A 22,252-nucleotide genomic window follows, 5' to 3' on the forward strand; every position below is an offset into this window, starting at 1 on the left:
TGGCAAAGAAATCGTAGTTCCATAATTGTCGCAAATTATAATCTATAGTTCAGTTGTATGTATATAGAATATTTCCTACCACAGATAGTCATGTAGTGGATTCCATAGGGCTTATGAGGATGATCTGTCCTTCATAATTATGTATTGTTTTAACATAATATAAAATAGACCATTTTTTTCTTGCTGAAAAATATATATAAATATATATATATATATATATATATATATATATATATATATATATATATATATATATATATATCTATATATATATATATATATATATATATATATATATATATATATATATATATATATATATATATATATATTAATTGAATCCCAAATGGAAGGAATTTTTGAAGCAATTTCTTGGGTTATATTTTGTTGCTTTTCTATTTGCTTTCATTACATGTTTAGCTCAATTTTCTCAGGCCAAACTCCAGTCATTTTGAGGTAGTCAATGTACATTTTTTCTTGGGTTTTCTCTGTTATTTTGAAGTTAAGCTAGTTTCGATTGCAAGTGTTTCGATACTGCGGCCTATAGATCGTCGGATCGTAGACCCTAGAGTTAAACGTTTTGGGAAAAATAATCAACTCTCTTACATTCCAATATTTCCCATTCGATTTTCATGTTTTCACTCTTAGGCTAGAGTTTTTTATTTGGGGCGTATTTAGGGCTTTCGAGCCGAGGATTTTCACTTCAAATGAAAATTTTTCTATAGGGTGTTCATGTGGCAGTGATGAGAGATTAAAAAGTGGCCTCGTTCCAATATTTCCCATTCGATTTTCATGTTTTCACTCTTAGGCTAGAGTTTTTTATTCGGGGCTTATTTAGGGATTTCGAGCTAAGGATTTTCAATTCAAATGAAAAATTTATTATAGGGCGTTTATGTGGCAGTGATGAGAGATTAAAAAGTGGTTAAGACCATAACACGTTTTCTTAGGTGAGGCTAAGTGTTTCAAGCTGATTTGTTATGTGGAAGTCTTTACATTCATACAAATATCACAAACAGATTCTTTCATCAAAACTTTTTAAATTTTCTCCCAAGAATAAGCATTCATGATATTCTCTCTTCAATAAATCATTGTTTTTCCATCGATGAGAGTGCGACTAGAGTCATCTTATTTCATGTCACTAAACCTTAATCAAGGAACCATAAGGTTTGTAGCAACTACCACCTATAGGGAAGTAAGCCCAAATTTCTTGAGACAAAACAAAGGTTGTTATTGAGCATGTTTCTTAGGTTATATCTTGTTCTTTTTCTGTTTGTTTTCCTTAGCCCATTATAGGTTGAACCTATTTTTTTTGAGACCTAAATCAAGCATATATTGTTGAGTTCTAGGGTTATCTTATTCACCTAATAGAACATGTGAATCTAGTTGGCCTCAAAATGTTTATAGGCATATTATATCATATGACAATCAAAGCGTATTTAATTATGATGTGATTTACAAATATGTATAAGATTGTTGAAATAGCAATAGGTTTCTAGGTTAATTTACAATCATAATTAAAAGTACATAGTTGACTTCAAAATGTTTATAGGCATATTATATTATATGACAATCAAACTATTTATAGGTGTATTTAATTATGATGAGATTTACAAATATGGAGAAGATTGTTGAAATAGCAATAGGTTTCTAGGTTAATTTACAATCATAATTAAAAGTACATGGAAATGAATGAGGTTGGAATTGATCTCAGAACCAAGGCTGGGCTAAATTCTTCAAATCAAATTGAACCTAAAACCTCAATAGATCCAACAAACATGAAGCAAAACTTCATTATCAAAAGGAAATTTCATGAACACCCATATCTGGAAATGTGTTTAAATTTTTTTCACATTGAGCTCACTTTGTTTTGTATGAAGTTTCTCATGTAGAATGTGAATGGCTAGCCATTTCACTTTAATATTATGAAATAAAACACAAAATATTCATGATTGCATAACTCTAATTATAAACATAAATGTTATTATTCACATCAAAATTCATTATTTTCTAAATACGAAAATATTAAGATTACATTTATTCACTATTTAATCATATGATTTATATTAATATAATATAAAGGTTACTTTTACAAATTATTTAAAGGTAACCTTTTACCGATCCAGTGGTACTGCTTTGTCCATTCTACTTAAGAAGCCCATTTTCAGAGGTATCGTGCAATAAAAGGCATTATTTAACTGGTATCGTTATCACTGCTTACAGAGAATAGAACAAGTTCGATTAGTGCTTTGACCAATCCAGTGGTGCTGCTCTGTTCATTCGTTTGCTCTTGTTCGGGGACACCATTTGTTGAATATTATTATATTCAAAGGTCACTCTAATACTCATCTTTAGCTTCTGTGTAAATAAATTGTACTCAACTGATGAGATTATCAATAGGAGTCCTGTGAGTCATTTTACAAGGACGCCCTAGGATTTCAGTGCAGTGGAGAAATATATGATCACCCTTAGATTGGACAAAGATGGTAAGTAGGTGCTTCTGCCTAGTTCATAACAGATGTCACCAGTTGAAGTAAAAGTACACCCTTGCTGACCATATTAAGTTCCTCTGCAAAGGTACTAATCATACTCATCTAAATAGTTTCTTCTGTAGCTTAATAAATCAATCGGTATGATGTGGCCGTTTACAAGGCTGTCCTTAGGTTCAGTGGGCAGATCTACATTTAGCTGCACAAATGTTGGTTAGTAAGTGCTTATGCCCTGGTAATAACAGGTGTTACAATTAAAGTATTCGTAAAAGGGATTAATTTGGAAGAACTCCTGGGATGCCTTTTTCCCAAAACTATTTTGGCATATCATTCGAGTTATTTCAATCGCTTTCATTTTCTATGTATAGATCCATGCCTTTCGTCACGCAGCAGCAAAATAAATTGTGACTCGACGGCATTTAGAACATCCATGAGGCATTCTAAGCTTCTGCTTCAACTAGCTTTTCAGACTTCAAAAACTTTGGGATTAGAGGGAATTTAGAACACTTCTGCATCGACTGGTGCATCCGACTGCAAAAGGCATTGTGATTTGATGGCATTTAGATCATCCAGCAGCATGTTGAGCTTCTGCATCAACCGGTCCTTCTGGTCCACGTCGGGGTCTGGTTTAGTCGACCAGGGGAGAATTTTCTCCATTAGCCCAGCTCCAGTTTTGAGCCCTTCTCTCACCCTCATCGCTATGGAAATCCCCAGACTGACATCATGTCCCCAGCGTTTCGCACTGCTTCGCCCAATATTAGCTGTTGTCTGCTTTCAAAAAAGAGGTTACGCATCATGTACTGTCTGCTTTCAAAAAAGAGGTTAGGCGTCATGTACGGTAAGCTTCCAGTGCCTAAAGTTCAGCATAAACCTTCTATACTTTTTCTTTTATTATGGTGTCGAAATCGTTACAGAATAGGAATTGGGAATGCTTCCTGATCTCAAGCTCATATCTTGTAATTCATAAGTTGAATATTTTACTTGGTTTTGTTTCATGCTAATATTCATATGAAATGGAGTTACTAATTGAAAGCCTGATTTGGCCAATCAGATTACTCATGACGGATCGTCTGAATACCGAGCCCAACAGCCACGGCGATGTCGTCTTCACACCACCAGAGCTAGAGTTTGAACAGGCACCGGGGGAGTGTGCTTTAAATTATGCTAATGTTCTTGCTATGATGCATAACAATGATGGGGTGTGTAAGGCCTTCGCAACTCGGGCAGGCGAACGACGGGCGCGCGGTGCGACGGGCGCTCCTTGGTGCGGCGACCGGGCAGACATGCGACGGGCGGGCGCGCCTTGGTGCGGCGACCGGGAGGACGTGCGACGGGCGGGCGCGCCTTGGTGCGGCGAGAGGGCGGACGTACGACGGGCGGGTGCGCCTTCGTGCGACGAGCGGGTGGACGTGCGACGGGCGGCGCGCCTTAGTGTAGCGAACGGGCGGACAGTGCGACGAGCGGGCACCCTTATGCGACGAACCTCCGAAACTCATGCGACAATAAAATGTGACGATAGGGAAAAGACGCTTAAAATGGTTAAGTGTTGAACCCTCTTTATATGCGATGGAAAATGGAGTTGAGCCGACGTGTGGAGAAGCATTTGTGGGTGTGTTATGTTGGTTTATGGGGTCGGCCTTAAGGCTGGACACCCCCTTCCAACCACACACAAAGATGTGTATAAAAAGGTTGAGAATTGAGTTCATTTGGACAACGAACTTCGCATCTCTCTCTTCAACGCATTAGACAGGGGTAAAAGGAAGGTGCAGAGTTAAGGTAGAGTGCGCATAGCTCATGCACTCTACAGTAGAAGCGCGCAGTTTTACCGGGAGTCAAGTGTAGGTGTTGAGGTACGGTTTTGAGGTGGAATTGTGTAGAACTTAAAGGAGGAGTTCTTGGTGTCTCGGGTGAGCACACTCCTACCGTAAGAGGTTGGAACATGTATTGTAAAGGCTGTCTATGCCTTGGTTGTAAATTATTCTAAGTATAGACTTGGAGTTTTGCCAAGTATAGTTGATGATGTATTATTGAAGAACTGTTATAATAATATATTGTTGGGCAGACTATTCAGGAGTTGCCCCTCCCTTTATACTTGTTTGCAATTGTTGATGTTCTTGGTTAATTGCATATGGATAATGAATGAGTATGGGCTTCATTAAGTATAAAGGATAAATGCATTTTACTTGGTTGCGAAACACAAACTAAGTAAGGACAAGTGAATTAGGCGTAGTCCATGTACATGAGTATTGGTGAAAAGAAAGTGTTCGGTGGTGTCGCACCTCACCGGCACGGTTGAAAGACCACCGTAGGCTTGGGGGCGTGACAGTTGGTATCAGAGCAGCTGATCCGGGTATTGAAGGTTGTAGCTGCTACACACGTTCACCGAAGTGAAGTTGGTATCAGAGCAGATATCCTGGTTGATGATTGAAGCATTGAAGCTGATTCAGGGTTGAAGAAGCCTGACAAGGTACAAGTGTGGGTACACTTGGAAATTTGACAGGTATTGCAGGTGAAGGAAACCGTTTCACACGAAGTGGAACAATGGTTGGTTCTATTTGCAGGTAACTTGGTGAAGTTGTTGAATGGTCGAAACTAGATTGCAAAGGAGCAAGAAGTTGTTAGAGATGGCAACTGAATCTCAGGCTGGGTCTAGTCATATGATGAAGGATACTACTCTTGGGTTCATTGAAAAGGTGATTGAAAAGATGGAGGCTTTGGAGACTTCTTGGGACAAGAAGGTGGACTCGCTTACTAAAGAGCAAGAGACCAACTTGAAGACCAAGGAAGAGCTTGAAGAACTCATATGATGAGATAGCGGTGTTGAAGAAGGCAGTGAGGCACAACTCAGGTGGAGGAGTACCTCATATGAAAGTCAAGGAACCGGAATCTCATGATGGCACAAGGAATGCAAAGACTCTTGGCAACTTTCTATGGGACATGGAGCAATACTTGGAACAGTTGGGTCTATCTGATGATGAGACAAAGGTCAAGGTAGCTGCTCAGTTCTTAACAAAGGATGATAAGATGTGGTGGCGAAGGAGGTTAGATCAAATTGCCAATGGTAGTGCTGATGACATTACTTCGTGGGATGACATGAAGAAAGCTTTGTAGACTCATTTCAGTCCTCAGGATGAAACATGGGAAGCAAGGACGAAGATCAAGTACATAAAACAAACCGGAAGCCTACAAGCATATCAGCAGGAGTTTGCAAGTGCATCTCTGGAACTTCCTGACATGGCGGAGAGGGACAAGGTGTTCAACTTCATTATTGGATTGAAGCCTTGGGCACGCAATGAAGTGAAGAGGCAGAAGATTAGGACACTTGAAGAAGCTTTTGCTGCTGTTGACAGGTTGGTGGAACATTATGATGAAACTTCTGATGATAGAAAGGAGAAGTTTGAGAAACCGAAAGAGAAGAAGAAGGAAGATGCTTCGAAATCAGATGATAGTTCGAAGGCAAAGAAACCTTTGAAGTGTTGGATTTGTGCTGGTCCACATACGGTGAAGAAATGTCCTTCTAAACCAAAGGTGGCTGCTATTGCACAATCTGATGGAAAGCATGAAGGTGCTTCTGTGGGGATGATGCAGATACTTGGTGCTTCTGCTACTACGGAAGTGGTCTCTAGAAGAGATCCTGAAAGGAACAGATTGGAGTATGTTCAGATGAAGGTTGGAGGTGCTGATGTACTCACTATGGTGGATAGTGGGGATTCTCACAACTTCATGAGTGAAGATACTGCGAGAAGGATTGGGCTGAAATTTGTACCAGTAAAGGCACAAATGAAGATAGTGAATTCTCCTCCTATGGGGATTCTTGGTATAGCTGAGAAGGTGGACACTACACTTGGTGAATGGACCGGGAAGGTGGACTTCACTATAGTGCGGATTGATGACTATGAAGCTGTATTGGGGATGGAATTCATGAAACAATTTGAGGCTATGGTTGTACCACATTTGAGGAAACTCTACATTTATGATGGAAGGGAAGATGTACCCATTGGTGTTCCAACCATTGGTGTGACAAAACCTGATCATAAATTAGGAGGAATGCAAATGGAGGATAAGGAGAAGGTGAACAAGCGGTTGTCCACTGTTGAGGCAAAGCTTGTGGAGCAGTCATTGGTCATTAGATCACTTTCAGATAGCATCTTGGATTTGTCAAGAAGGCTAGAGCTGGTGGAGGACGATGATGATGATGGGGAGGTGTATGTGAGACCGGATGTCCAGAAGGAAGACCGAGAGGCATATCTACAAAGGATGGAGATTGAGGATCCTGATAGATGGATTGAGTTGATTAGTGAGGGAGAGCCTTTAGGCTCTACTCCCTCTACATCTTCTTAGATGAAAAAAGAAGATGGGGCTCATTGTTAGCTGCTCATGGCAGTGAGTCCTTAAACATGTTTCAACAGGTATGATTGACGGTGCAGGGATGGCTTGGCATCAAGCATCATGACATGTTGCAGATGGATGGAGTCTCCACGGACCTGAGCATGGGTTCTAGATTCTTGATGAGTCGAGGATGTGGCAGATGTTTGAGGAACAGTTGATGAGGACATGAGGATGTTCACTCTCATGGATTGAGCGTGATGGTTGGATTAGCTACCCAACTAGTTCAAACATGGGGTCGCGAAGTGTACAGAGATGTGTTGGCATTATGCTGGAGTATCATGACAGAGGTTCACATGATGACATATGGATCAAGATGACTACTGATATATTGTTGAGATGAGATGTTGACACATGGTTGAGGTGTGTTAGCACTTGTCGGCATATTAGCAGTTTTGCACAGTGATGATGATATGATGGAGTTGACACATTGTTGCGGTAGACATGTAGCTTGAGTTGGAGGGATCAACCTTCCATGGGGGAGAGTAGCATGGGGAGATTGTGACAGGGTGGTCAAATTATCATGGACATCTGACATATGACATACATTAGTATGGAGTTTCTTGGTGACAGTTGGTTGCTAAGGTGGAGCATGATGGAGATGAGATTCTACATATGTTGCAGGGATGTTTGCTTTATGTGGAGGAGTTGACATCATGGTTGATGATGATCTTGGTGGAGAGCTACCGAGATGGTATGTTGTCGAGGACGACAACAATTTCAGGTGGAGGAGCATGTAAGGCCTTCGTAACTTGGGCAGGCGAACGATGGGCGCGTGGTGCGACGGGCGCTCCTTGGTGCGGCGACCGAGCAGACATGCGACGGGCGGGCGCGCCTTGGTACGGCGACCAGGTGGATGTGTGACGGGCGGGCGCGCCTTGGTGCGGCGAGCGGGCGGACGCACGACAGGCGGGCGCGCCTTCGTGCGACGAGCGGGCGGATGTGCGACGCGCGGGCGCGCCTTAGTGCAGCGAACGGGCGGACAGTGCGACGAGCGGGCGCCCTTATGCGACGAACCTCCGAACCTCATGCGACAATAAAATGCGACGATAGGGAAAAGACGCTTAAAATGGTTAAGTGCTGAACCCTCTTTATATGCGATGGCAAATGGAGTTGAGCCGACGTGTGGAGAAGCATTTGTGGGTGTGTTATGTTGGTTTATGGGGTCGGCCTTAAGGCTAGAGACCCCCTTCCAACCACACACAAAGATGTGTATAAAAAGGTTGAGACTTGAGTTCATTTGGACAACGAACTTCGCATCTCTCTCTTCTACGCATTGGACAGGGGTAAAAGGAAGGCGCAGAGTTAAGGTAGAGTGCGCATAGCTCATGCACTCTACAGTAGAAGTGCGCAGTTTTACCGGGAGTCAAGTGTAGGTGTTGAGGTACGGTTTTGAGGTGGAATTGTGCAGAACTTAAAGGAGGATTTCTTGGTGTCTCGGGTGAGCACCATCCTACAGTAAGAGGTTGGCACATGTATTGTAAAGGCTGTCTATGCCTTGGTTGTAAATTATTCTAAGTATAGACTTGGAGTTTTGCCAAGTATACTTGATGATATATTATTGAAGAACTGTTATAATAATATATTGTTGGGCAGACTGTTCGGGAGTTGCCCCTCCCTTTATACTTGTTTTTAAGTGTTGATGTTCTTGGTTAATTGCATATGGATAATGAATGAGTATGGGCTTCATTAAGTATAAAGGATAAATGCATTTTACTTGGTTGCGAAACACAAACTAAGTAAGGACAAGTGAATTAGGCGTAGTCCATGTACATGAGTATTGGTGAAAAGAAGGTGTTCGGTGGTGCCGCACCTCGTCGACATGGTTGAAAGACCACCGTAGGCTTGGGGCCGTGACAGGGTGGTTCGGATTGGCGTGGTAGATGGTGGGCATGAACATAGTGCGCCATTAGATCCACAACATGCCAGTTCGACATCTGAACTGCTGCCGGCAAACCTTGTAGACGACGGAAATCGACACAATTCGCAATTAGAGGGAGATCATGCTAACCGTTCATATGGCATATACAAGTTATTAAATATTTATGTAGTGAGTCAGGCTGGGATTCTAGCTGCTGCGTCTTCTGCAAGGAGACGCATGGAAGGAGTCTATTCATGCTCTCTGGGCTTGTGAGCATAGCAATTATTGCCGTTATCCTACTCAAATTCTCTCAACAGTTTAGAGAACTGCCAAAGGAAGAATACCGCACTTGGATTGCACAAAAGGCTCTCTTTGTTGTAATGTGCGGTGTCAGTATGCATCTTGCTCTCCTTCGCTTGACTCTTCTAGGCTAGCGTTAAGCGTGAACCCTAATAATCTATCATGCTTAACTGAGTCATTAGCCTTCAATAAGAAATTGGATACTCATTGTGGTTTTGCTTTTTTGTAATGGGTTATTTTGTCAAAAGACAAATGGATACTCTATCCTTTTGCCTTTTTCTAATAGGTTATTTTGTGAAATGTCATATAAATACATCCACATCATCAATTATGAAATGGTGGTCCATGGTTTGTGTGTGAAATACTAAATTTTGGGCAGAACGCTACCAACCTTTCATGTCAATGCAAGTAGAGTGCATGGAAATCAAGAAATAAAATTGGAGGTATTCTTCTCTTGAAAAGAGGGAGACTTCAACTAGCCTCTAGTCAACAGCTTCAGCACTCCCAGTTTTTTTTTAAGCTCAATACCTTATGCTATGGCAATCATTTGGCCCTATGCTATGGCAAGCGCTTTATGTTGGTTTGATGATGGTTGTTTAGTTTATTGCTGATCATCTTCCAGGTAGAATTTCTGGGTATATAGACTTTTTGGACTTCCTGTAGTTTCTTTGTGTCAACCTTGCTAGTTTATGTAGTGCTCAAAATTGCATTTTCTACCCTCTGTCATTGTTTCTTCATGTAAATCAGATCAGGATGTTGTTTAAAGAAGTTATGCCACTGTAATCCTTTTTTGTCTTCATGAAAAGTGTATTTTTTCTTCTCTAAGGAAAGAAATAAAATAAGATATTATTAATTTCATAATGTCTATTTATTCGTCCTAGAGAGGGTTTTAGCTACTATGAATACTATGACTTTTATAAATAAGAAAATTTCTATGCCCGTTTCATCTCCTATATTCCTCCAGAAAATGAGGAATGCACTCAATGGTTAATATCCCCTTATGATATTCAATATTAGTATCTAGTTGTTGTTGGGAATTTTTCTGGTAAAATTTCAAAAACAAATTAACTCAACATAGAGACAATGGTCTGTTTTTCTCCAGGATCTTAACACAGGGAAGCTATAACCGATTTCTGAGAACAAAGTATTACATACACCCACAAAAGCTTTGTATTCATTAAAATATAATGCCTCATACAAAATTCATCCTCTTTCTCTGAGAGGGATTCACCAAAAACATTTCAACAGAATTACTCTGTCTCCTTAAAAAAAATTTACACAGCTGTGTGTATATTTTTGTTTACATTTACTGCTATAAAATAAAAAGGATTCTTACATATGGTGCTACACTTTTACATTCATATTCAAAATAAAAAAAATATACATTCAGGCTCTGTCGAGCATTTCCTTTCTCCTTACTCACACGTTGCTTCTGCTACTTCATTTCATTCCCAAACAAGACATCAAAACATCCACGTTGCTCTGTTCTGGTTTCTACCTTCGTCTTCGTTTTCGCACTTGTGCGTTCCACTATTTCATTACAGAATGGTCAACACCACAAGAAACATGACACATACAACGCATATGCAATACATTAAAAAACATAACACGTAAATACGTTTTACTATGCCCATACCTCCATAAGGAATAAAAACATTAAAATTTAAAATTTCTACCAACTTTTACCTATCACAATAACTTTACATTAATTACTTTTCCGGTCAAAACAAAAACTCCATGGTGAGACTTGTATGCATCTTTGACTTCAATCGACGGCAAGATGACTTCACTCCAATCCAACGATCATCGCTCACCCAAACGGAATGAATGTTACGTCCCGATAGAAAGTTGTTTTGCAGAAAGTACAATTGATGCGTGGCAGGTTCTAATTGCATCGGGTGAGATTTACGGAATACCACTTTCACAGCAAAAGCGGTCCGAAGAGCTTGGTGGTTTTCAACTGAGTTAATGCGCACGGAAATTGTAAATTAATATTTCAACACTCTCCTTTAATTTCAACTGCTCGGCGTTCAGTCACACCCAAACACTTCCTCAAAAATTCGAAGCTCTTCTGGTCCAATGGCTTTGTCAGAATGTCTGCTGCCTGCTCCTGAGTCCTGCAATGTTGTAAAACAATTTCTCCATTGCTTACCAATTCCCTGATGTAATGAAACCTTGTGCCAATGTGTTTCATTCTCTTATGAAACACCGAATTCTTTGATAATGAAATCCCTGAGCTATTGTCACAAAAAATCACTGTTCCTTTTTCTTGCTCTTGGCCTAAGCCTCTTAACATTCTTCTCATCCAGACTGCTTGACATGCTACTGCTGTAGCTGCCACATATTCAGCCTCTGCTGTAGACAGTGCTACAATAGGTTGTTTCTTAGAATCCCATGAAATAACTCCTGAACCCATGTGAAAAACATAATCGGATGTGCTTTTCCGATCATCTACACTTCCAGCCCAGTCGCTATCAATGTATCCAATTAAATGTGAACATTCTGAGACAGTATATAAAATGCCAAACATTTTGGTACCTCTAACATACCTCAAAATTCTTTTTGTTGCGTGCCAATGTGCTTCCTTTGGCCTCTCTATGAATCTGGAAATCAAACTAACAGCAAACATTATATCTGGCCTAGTTGCAGTTAAATACATAAGGCTGCCAACTATGCTCTTATACACGCTAGGATCAAAATCCTTGCTGCTGTCCTATTTGCTGAGTTTTAATCCCATTACCGTGGGAGTGATTGCTACCTTGCTGTCCTGCATATTGAATCTCTCCAACACTTCATTAACATATTTTTCTTGTGAGATAAAAATTCCATTTTCATTTTGATCTACTTCTATTCCTAAGAAGTATCTCAGCAAACCCATGTCAGTCATTTCAAATTCCTCTTTCATGACTGCTTTGAAATTTTCAATGAGATATTCATATTACTTGTGAAAATAACATCATCAACATACAACACAACAATTTAAATTTTACCATCCTTTTCTTTAATGTAGAGGGTGGGTTCTCCCTCACACTCTGCAAATTTATTTTCCAGTAGATAGGAATCTATTCTACTGTACCACGCTCTTGGCGCTTGTTTCATGACTGCTTTGAAATTTTCAATGAGATATTCATATTACTTGTGAAAATAACATCATCAACATACAACACAACAATTTAAATTTTACCATCCTTTTCTTTAATGTAGAGGGTGGGTTCTCCCTCACACTCTGCAAATTCATTTTCCAGTAGATAGGAATCTATTCTACTGTACCACGCTCTTGGCGCTTGTTTCGGCCCATAAAGAGCTTTCTTCAATCTGCACACTTTGTGCTTATGGCCTTTCTTTTCATAGCCTAGAGGTTGTTCAATGTAAACCTCTTCCATTAACACTCCATTTAGGAATGTTGACTTCACGTCCATTTGGTAAACTTTCCATTTGTTTTGTGCTGCTATGGACAACACTGTTCTCATGGTTTCCATTCTTGCAACCGGTGCGAAAGTTTCCTCATAGTCTCTCCCATACTGCTGCTTGTATCCTTTGACAACCAGCCTTGCCTTGTGTCTTTCTATTTTGCCTTCATCATTGCTCTTGGTCTTGTAAACCCATTTGACTCCAATGACTTCTTTACCTTTTGGTAGCTCAACCAAATCCCATGTCTTGTTTCTTTCTATGGCATTCATCTCCTCATCCATAGCTTCTATCCATTTCTTATCTTTAATTGCATCTTCGAAATGAATAGGGTCATCAATATGACAATACAAGGCAAACAATGAATTCATTCCTTCATCATAAATATCACTTAAATTTCTGAATTTCTTATCTCTTTCATTCGGTGTGCAAGTGCTAGAAGATGCACTTGTATTTCCTCCTTGTGGTGTGCTTGAAGAAGCACTTTCATTTCTCCTCAAGGGTATCCCTTGCTGTCCTTGTGTTAATGCTGTTATTTGGGGATGCATTTCAGCCATCTCTTCATCATCTTCATCATGAGACAAACAGTTTTTAATATTAATTGTTTTCTCTATGCGTCCATCTCAAGCTTCCTCCTTAATGAACTGAATATCTCTACTCACAAAAAACTTCTTGGTAGATGGGATATACAACCTGTAAGCTTTGGATTCCTCACTATATCCAATAAAAACACATTTCTCCCCTTTCTTGTCCAACTTCCTCCTTAGCTGATCTGGAATGTGTGCATAAGCCACACATCCAAAGACTTTCATGTGGGTGACTCCTTTCTTTCTCCCACTCCATGCTTCTTCCGGCACTTTGTTCATCACTGCTTTTGTAGGACACCTACTCAAAATATATACTGCACAGTGTACAACTTCATCCCAATAATCATTTGGCAAATGCTTTGCCTTCAACATGCTCCTCGCCATATCCATAATGGTCTTGTTCTTCCTTTCAGCAACTCCATTTTGCTGCGGGGTGTACCTAGCTGTAAACTGCTTATGAATTCCATTTTCTCTACAAAACCGTAGGAATTCCTTGGAGATATACTCACCTCCTCTGTCAGTTCTTAGAACTTTGATATGCAGCCTGCTTTGATTTTCTACAAGTGCTTTGAAATTTCGAAATTTTTCAAACACTTCACTTTTGTTCTTCAGGATATAAGCCCAAGTCTTTCTGGTGAAATCATCAATGAATGTTAGAAAATATTCGCTGCCTGCTAGTGATGGAGTTTGCATTGGTCCACATAAATGTGAGTGGACAATCTCTAAGGGTGCTTTTGCCCTTATGCTTTTCCCGGATGGAAAACTTTCTCTATGTTGTTTCCCCAAGATATAACCTTCACAAAGGCTGTCCGGTTTCTCTATCAATGGTAATCCTCTTACCTTTCCTTTTCTACTCAACAAGTTAAGACCTCCAAAGTTGAGATTTCCAAATCTCAATTGCCACAACCAGTTTTCATCCTTTGGTATGCTTTGGAAAGCCTCTTGGGTAACTGCTGCAATTACTTCTTTATTTCTCAAATCTGCCCTTATTTTGAGAGGGAACATCCTGTTCTTTATCATCTTCACTTCAGCAATGCATCGTTTGCTGGGTGCTCTATCCATGATGATGCATACATCATTCACAAAAAAAACATTGTAACCCTTTTGAATAAGTTGTCCAATACTCAAGAGGTTACATCTCATTCCAGGAACATAATAGACATCTGCTATGGTTTTCTTTTCACCTTTCTTTGTAAATATTTTTACTTCTCCTTTTCCCATAACAGAAATTTTACTATCAGTCCCAAGTGTGACTTGTGATTTCACATTTTGATCTAAAGCATAAAACAAGGCTATGTTTCCTGTCATATGGTTACTACAACTGGAGTCTAGAAATCATGTATCATCACTATTTGTTTAAGTCATATTACAAGCTAACAATACATTATCTTGGCTGATATTTTCTCTAGTGATATTTGCACTTGATCTATTAGTCATATCATACTGCTTCTTCCTACATTCATTTGCATAATGCCCATATTTTTTACAGTAATAACATTGGACATTGGACTTTTCATACATTTGTCCTTGAGCATGATGTTGTCCACTTTGTTGGTTGCTGCCTTGGCCGTGGTTCTGATTTGGATAGCTGCTTCTTCCTTGAGCATTTGTTGGATTGTTTCTTCCACCTCTGTTTTGGCTTCTGCCTCTTCCTCTCTTGTTTCCTCTGCCTTGACCTCTTCCTCTTCCAAAGGACATCTGGGTCTTAAAGGCTTGCTCTAGAGATGAGTTTTCATTTCTACTCAACCTCTGCTCATGTGTTATCAGTGATGCATGAAGTTCATCAACTGAAAAGTTTGAGACATCCTTTGTCTCTTCTATGGTGGTGACAATCACATCAAACTTTGAGGGTAGGACCCTCAATATTTTCTCCACAATCCTCCTTTCTTCAAGAGTTTCTCCATGAGTCCTTATTTGTGTGACCAAACCAATCACATGTGTGAAGAATGAATCAATATTTTCTGACTCCTTCATGCACAGATTCTCAAGATCTCTCCTCAGTAATTGTAACTTTGTTGTCTTCACTTTCTCCATGCCTTGATAGGTTGTCTTGAGGGCTTTCCATGCTTCTTTGGATGTCTTGGCTGCTGCTATCCTTGGAAACACACTCTGGTCCACTGCTTGATACAAAAATACAAGGGCTTTTGAATCCTTCTTCCTATTGCTCTTCAACAGATCCTTCTCTACCTAAGTTAATCTATTAAACTTATTTTCATCTGCTGGTCCTTCAAAACCATCTTCAACTAATTCCCATAAATCTTGTGAGGAAAACAGGGCTCTCATGGTTATTGCCCAGTAATCATAGTTTTTCCCATTAAATTGTGGGAGCTGAGTATTAAAAATACCCATACTAGTTCTGGTGCTGGTGCTAGCCATTCTAGCTCTCTAAACTATGCTTCAAATGCTTGACTGTATTTAAAATCGCTGAGTGTTTGTCTTCAACAGTAACACAGAAAACTAATCTGAGAAATACCTGGATCCTTTTGCCTGAGACTTCACTGTGCTTGAGAAGTTGTTGCAGCAAAAAAAAACTCCTTCCTTCAGCTTCTTTGACTCCTTCAAAGAGCTTGGATCTGCGCTGATACCACTGTTGGGAATTTTTCTGGTAAAATTCCAAAAACAAATTAACTGAACACAGAGACAATGCTCTGTTTTTCTCCAGGATCTTAACACAAGGAAGCTATAACTGATTTCTGAGAACAGAGTATTACATACACCCACAAAAGCTTTGTATTCATTAAAATATAATGCATGATGCAAAATTCATCCTCTTTCTCTCAGAGGGATTCACCAAAACCATTTCAACAAAATTACTCTGTCTCCTTAAAAAAAATTTACACACAACAATTTACACAGCTGTGTGTAAATTTTTGTTTACATTTACTGCTCTAAAATAAAAAGGATTTTTACATATGGTGCTGCACTTTTACATTCATATTCAAAATAAAAAAAAAAAAATTACATTCAGGCTCTGCTGAACATTTCCTTTCTCCTTACTCACAAGCTGCTTCTGCTACTTCATTTCATTCCCAAACAAGACATCAAAACATCCACGGTGCTCTGTTCTGGTTTCTACCTTCGTCTTCGTTTTCGCACTGTTGTGCGTTCCACCGTTTCATTACAGAATGGTCAACACCACAAAAAACATGACACATACAATGCATATGCAATACATAAAAAAAACATAACACGTAAATACGTTTTACTATGCCCATACCTCTATAAGGAATAAAAACATTAAAATTTAAAATTTCTACCAACTTTTACCTATCACAATAACTTTACATTAATTACTTTTCCGGTCAAAACAAAAACCCCATGGTGAGGCTTGTATGCATCTTTGACTTCAATCGACGGCGAGATGACTTCACTCCAATCCAACGATCATCGCTCACCCAAACAAAACGAATGTTACGTCCCGATAAAAAGTTGTTTTGCAAAAAGTAGAATTGACGCATGGCAGGTTTTAATTGCATCGGGTGAGATTTACAGAATACCACTTTCACAGCAAAAGCGGTCCGAAGAGCTTGGTGGTTTTCAACTTAGTTAATGCGCACGGCAGTTGTAAATTAATAGTTCAATAGTTGTTAATTTGCTTCACTCAAATCGATTTCATTACGAAGCTTTCATTTCGTTAGTTCTTATTTACATTCAGTGGCTAATTTACCTTACGGTGCTTAATATCAGTATTTAGTTGTCAATTTTCGTCATTAAAATCCATTTCATCATGAAGATTTCATTTTTTTTATTGGGATTTTCTTGTTTATGACTTCATATGCCAATTTAGCGTTTAGTCAAGAGGGGTACTCTCTTTTACTTGAATGTTTGATCAATTACAAACGGTGGGTTTGGGTGGTCAGTTCCTAATTCCAAAAAGTCTATAAGATACAATTTTTTCACTATTTAATTATTAAACCTTGAATGGATAGCTGACTCGAGGGTCAAGAGTAAGAGACATTGTTCAAAATACCACAAAATGAAGCCTCGCCTAAAAAAACCATTCAAGTGAAGATGATCAATTTTACACATATTTTCCATACTAGCTCCTGTGGCTTTCAACATCTTAGCCTCCATACAAGGGTTGTTGCCGCGAAGAGAATAACTCTGAGCTGAAGAAGCCATCATCACGTGATTGCCTCGAATGCTAAACTAGGGACACTCGATCACAGTAGGGAATGAAGCGACCACCATCGACATCAAGTTTGTAGAATCTAGATCCGGCGAGACGAGGCTAACCATGCGAATATGTAGAGGAAAGCCATAGCCATCACATCAATTTCGACCATGTAGTTGTGCTTTGGTATTACGTAGAAATAGGATGTCCACTTTTTTAAATAATAATTTTCCAATGAAAGTGAGTGATGTTAAGGTTCAAGGTAGTTATTCGTAGTGTTTAGCAAATATGAGAAGATAAAGAAAATGCTCTATTTATTTTGCAATAAGAAAGATAAATCCACTAAATTTTGCAATTTAATCCAATTAAAGAAAGCCAAACACTATTATTCACTCTGCTTTTATACCAATTATCAACTAATATTGCTACGAAGACCAATATTGCACATCTACTTGTTTAAAAAAAGTTGAATTCATATTTCAATGATTGGTTTTCTAGCCAAGAGGCTAAGCAAAATTTGGAACAATAAAATCTTGTTCATATTAGTTGAAACATTTATAGAGCGATGTCATTCTACTGTTATCAGGTGAAATTTTTAGTTAGAACAAATCCAAATTTATGTGTTAACCCTATAGAAATTTTAAAATGTCAACAAGAGATTAGTTTGTCAAATATAAATATAGAATTTAAATAGAAGGAAAAGTGAAAGACAAATTTCATGTGAAAGAGAATTTAAATAGAAGGAAAAGTGAAAATCAAATTCCATAAAAAGCTTAAGGATAAGCCTATGCTCTTAATTATATATAAAAAATAACTTAGTTTTCATTGATGGACATTACACACTATTCAAACTGACTTTTCAAGTTTAATAAAGTTTTTTTTTTTTTAATTATTGAAATATAATTTCCTTTTCTATTTTAGCAAAGCTCACTCCTAACTTGGGATGAAAGGTAAAATTTAATTTTTTAAGAAAAATAGAATTTAAATTTTAATGTCATTATAATTCAACTTTTCATTCTAATCGACAAAAAAGTTTAAGTCCATGAAAAATTTCTGGAAAATAATTTTGAATTTCAAATAAAATTTGAGCAGAGTTAGAATTTGAATTTTGGAAAAGTTTGCATTTGTGAATTTCAAATAAAATTTGAGCAGAGTTAGAATTTGAATTTTGATGGAGTTCACATTTTGCTTTCCACTATGATGAAAATGAATGTTTAAATTTTATGAAACATTTTTGAGTACTATTTCCACTTTCAAATATATAAGAGTGTGTGCACTCCTCCCTTGTCTAAAAGCCATCATGGAAGACTCGTAACTTTAATACTATGGAAAGTGGATTTTTCCTCCCATGACCAAAAGTTATCATGGAAGACTCATAACCTTTAATTTTATGGAAAGTGGAGTTTTAACTTCAGTAGAGTGAGTTTCCTCTAAATTTTCTATGAATGATTACAAGACTATTCTCGAAGCTCTTTTCTTAGAGATTTTAATTAAAACTGTGAAGCTCTTTGCTTAGAAATTTTAATTAAAACCTTGGAATAAATATAGGTATAATTTTCATTAAAGTGACAGGAGTAATTTTAGAAAAGAAAAGTTAAAGATAAAAAAAACAAAATAAAAGGGTTATATAAGTTTATAAAATTTTAGGTTGCGACCTCTCAATAAATGGAGACATATCGGGAGAATCCATGAATTTTCACAAAAGATTGTTAATTTTTTTAAATAAACAAAATGAAGACTTAGCCATAATTTGATAGACAAATGATCTAGAATAGTGAGCCATACATATATTCTATTTAGTGATTATAATCTATATTACCAAGATTTTGGAACTACAATAACTCACTAGATCAAGCAAAGGGAGAACTTGGTGTAGTTAATATTGTAAAGGAATATCCAAATTTTAGGTTTTTAATCCATGTTCACAAAGCTAATTTTACCATGGATTTCAATATTCCTCCAAGTAAACTTATGAAATTCTTAAGATGTTGGTCCACTATCTCTAAGTATCTATAACCTTCATGGATTCATACTAGCATCATTGACCTTACTCAACTTATAGGAACATCCATAGCCTTGATAAATCTATTTACATTTCCATATTTGAATTTCCCTAGAAAGAACTAAACTTCCTTTCCTATTGTTTTCTTTTAAAATTATGCATCCATAGCCTTGGTAAATCTATTTACATTTCCATATTCTCATTTCCCTAGAAAGAACTACACTTCCTTTCGTATCGTTTTCTTTTAAAATTATGCTTTAGAAATTATGGAATGAGAGAAGTAGTAACTTCTCCAAGCTGGTGGGCATGATCCCTACTTATAATAATCATCTATCATTCCTAGGGTATAAAGATATACCTTCAATTATAATTTCAAGCTCCAAACATTAGGCTCACCTCCTTCCATGGCATTAAACAACTAGTGCATTAACCAATCGCATAAGTCTTAGTGTAATAAGGGGACTTAGTATCTTAGATAGTTTTATGTTCCATAATAGATATGAACATTTTCAAATGATATTTGCAAGATTTATTAAAGATATGGTGTAAACAAGTTATTAAATATTTATGTTGTGACTCAGGCATGGATTCTCGTTGTTGTGGTTTCTGTGAAGAGACATAAAGGATGGAGTTCATTTGCGTTGTTTGAGTTTGTGAGCACACTTATCATTGTCACTATTTTACTCAAATTTTTTCGATAGTTCAAACACGGGGCGTTACTCAATAACTTCTCACATATGACGTGTGTTCATGACATATTAAACAATACCCTTAATTTGACTATGTATTGAAAAATATCTCTAAAAATCACATTATTTAAACACCTACCAATACAAACCCAATACACCTTCCCAATTTGAAAAACTCCTACTTTCGCTAGATATTGTAGGTATCCATTTTTTCATTAACATTTTTTATAAGCCTTTATATTTTTCCATTAACTTTAAACTCCATTTTCTACACTGCCAATATAAAACCCTTTATCTCGTATATAGCTGCTAATATATTATGTCATGTTTTCCTTGATATAAAACCCATAATATAAATGCGGAAGTAAAACCCCATAAATTCAAAAAACTCCAAAATAAATACGACACTTGAATTCCCCACACGATACTATTGTCCTAATGTTAACGGCCCCCCATAAGTTTAGAGAACTCCGAGAAAAAAATACGACACTTGAATTCCACAAAAGCTACTATTGTCATAATGTTAATGGCAGTGTCGGTCTGCATCTTGCTGTCCGTGAAGCGTGAATCCTTCTAGTCTTTCCGGGTCAAGTGAGTCATTTACCTTCAATTAAAAAAATTGGATACTCTTTGTCCATTTGCCTTTTTCTAGTGGGTTAATGGATACTCTGTCCTTTGCCTTTTTCTAACGAGTTAATTTGTGAAATGTCACATAAATACATAAGCGCGGCATCCGGCGACATCACTTCTGAAATGGTAGTCGATGGTTTGTGTAGGACGTACTGATTTTTGAGCAGAACGCTACAGACCTTTCATGTCAATGCAAGTAAGATGTAGGGAAATCAATAAAAACAATAGGAGGTATTAATTTCATGAAGTGTTTTTATTCGACCTAGAGAGGTTTTTAGCTACTCTAACTTTTATAAATGAGAAGAATTTTATATGCATTTCTTTTATTATATTCCCCCAGAAAAGGAGGGATTCCACAGTTAATAGCATTCAATGGCTAATGGCTAATTTACCTTGTGATATTTAATATTAGTATTTTGTTGCTAAATTAACTCATTCAAATAGATTTTCACTCGGTTGATTTATTTTGTCTTTCAATTATTTTCTCATATTTTAAATATATAATTAAAAATTAGTTATCATAACCAGATTTTATTGTTTCTATTATCATATGGAAATTTAGGGTTTAGTCAAGATGGTTAACTTCTTTTATTTGAATGTTTCATCAATTACAGAGTGTGGTTGTGGTTTTGGGTTTGATATATATAATTATTATTATTTTTTTATTTTTCATTTTTTTAATTTCAAAGGGTTTTCGAGATACAATTTTTTTCACTATTGAAATTATAATCAGAGAAACTTTTTGAACTCAAATTGACTTGAACTTACACTTGACTTGGAGAAGAACCAAAAACCTTTATCAAAATATCACAAAATGAAGCCTCGCCTAGAAACCCATTCAAGCGGAAAGGATCGATTTTACACACATTTTCCATGTTAGCTCCTATGGCTTTCCCTATCTTAGCCTCCGCACAAGGGTTGTTGCCACACAGAGATTAAGTCGGAACTGAAGAAGCCATCATCATGTGATTCCTTGGAATGCTAGAGGAAGAATTGACGACAGTACGTGATGAAGCTACTACCATCGAGATCGAGTGTATAGAATCTAGATACAGGGAGACAAGGCTAACGATGTGAATATGCCACCAAGAGAATGTTGGAAAATTAATCCCAACCCCCACATTAATTAGACTGAAAACAACCATATGTGTGGTACACCTCAACCGTAGGTTGTGATTTTGTTTGCAGGTTGAAGGACTGCAATGCTGAGCAGAAGTACAAACCAACCATTCCGCAACACATCAGATAGTTAAAGCACTTAATGAAGGGTTAGTAGATATTAATGGGTAAACACATACTGTGAAACTCTTAATTGTAGTCTACAACCTCTGCAAGTTCAGAAAATCTCTCATTTTGTATAATTTCCCATCCCATGTCTTAAATATTTACTTAGTCATGTATTAATGAGTCATTGTTGTATGTTTTGATAAATATGAACGTGAATTCATTTGCATAAGTAAGTAGAGAGTCGAGTGTGTAATTCTGAGAGGTAGAGAGGAGAAAATCATGGAGAAATTATTGGTGAGTGAGTGAAAACAATTAATTGTGGGGTTTTAGAGAGAGTTACTTTGCAATCCTTGGTGAAGCGTAAATCACAGTAAGATTTCTTTTTTGTTTTACTTGGAGTTGCATCATCCAAATTTATCACGCGAATGTATATTCATATGTTTTGAAATATAATCCAAAGTATTTTTTGTTGCGACTTGGTTTTAAACTTTGATGACCAGCTTTACGCAACCACTTTGTTTTACTCTGTTTTGCCATGAGTAAATTTCTGTGTTTTTTTCTA

This window comes from Pinus tabuliformis, chromosome 7 (genome assembly GCF_031772625.1).
Source record: "Pinus tabuliformis cultivar Carrire ecotype Pingquan chromosome 7, CPIR1, whole genome shotgun sequence".
In the NCBI taxonomy this organism is placed as follows: Eukaryota; Viridiplantae; Streptophyta; class Pinopsida; order Pinales; family Pinaceae; genus Pinus; species Pinus tabuliformis.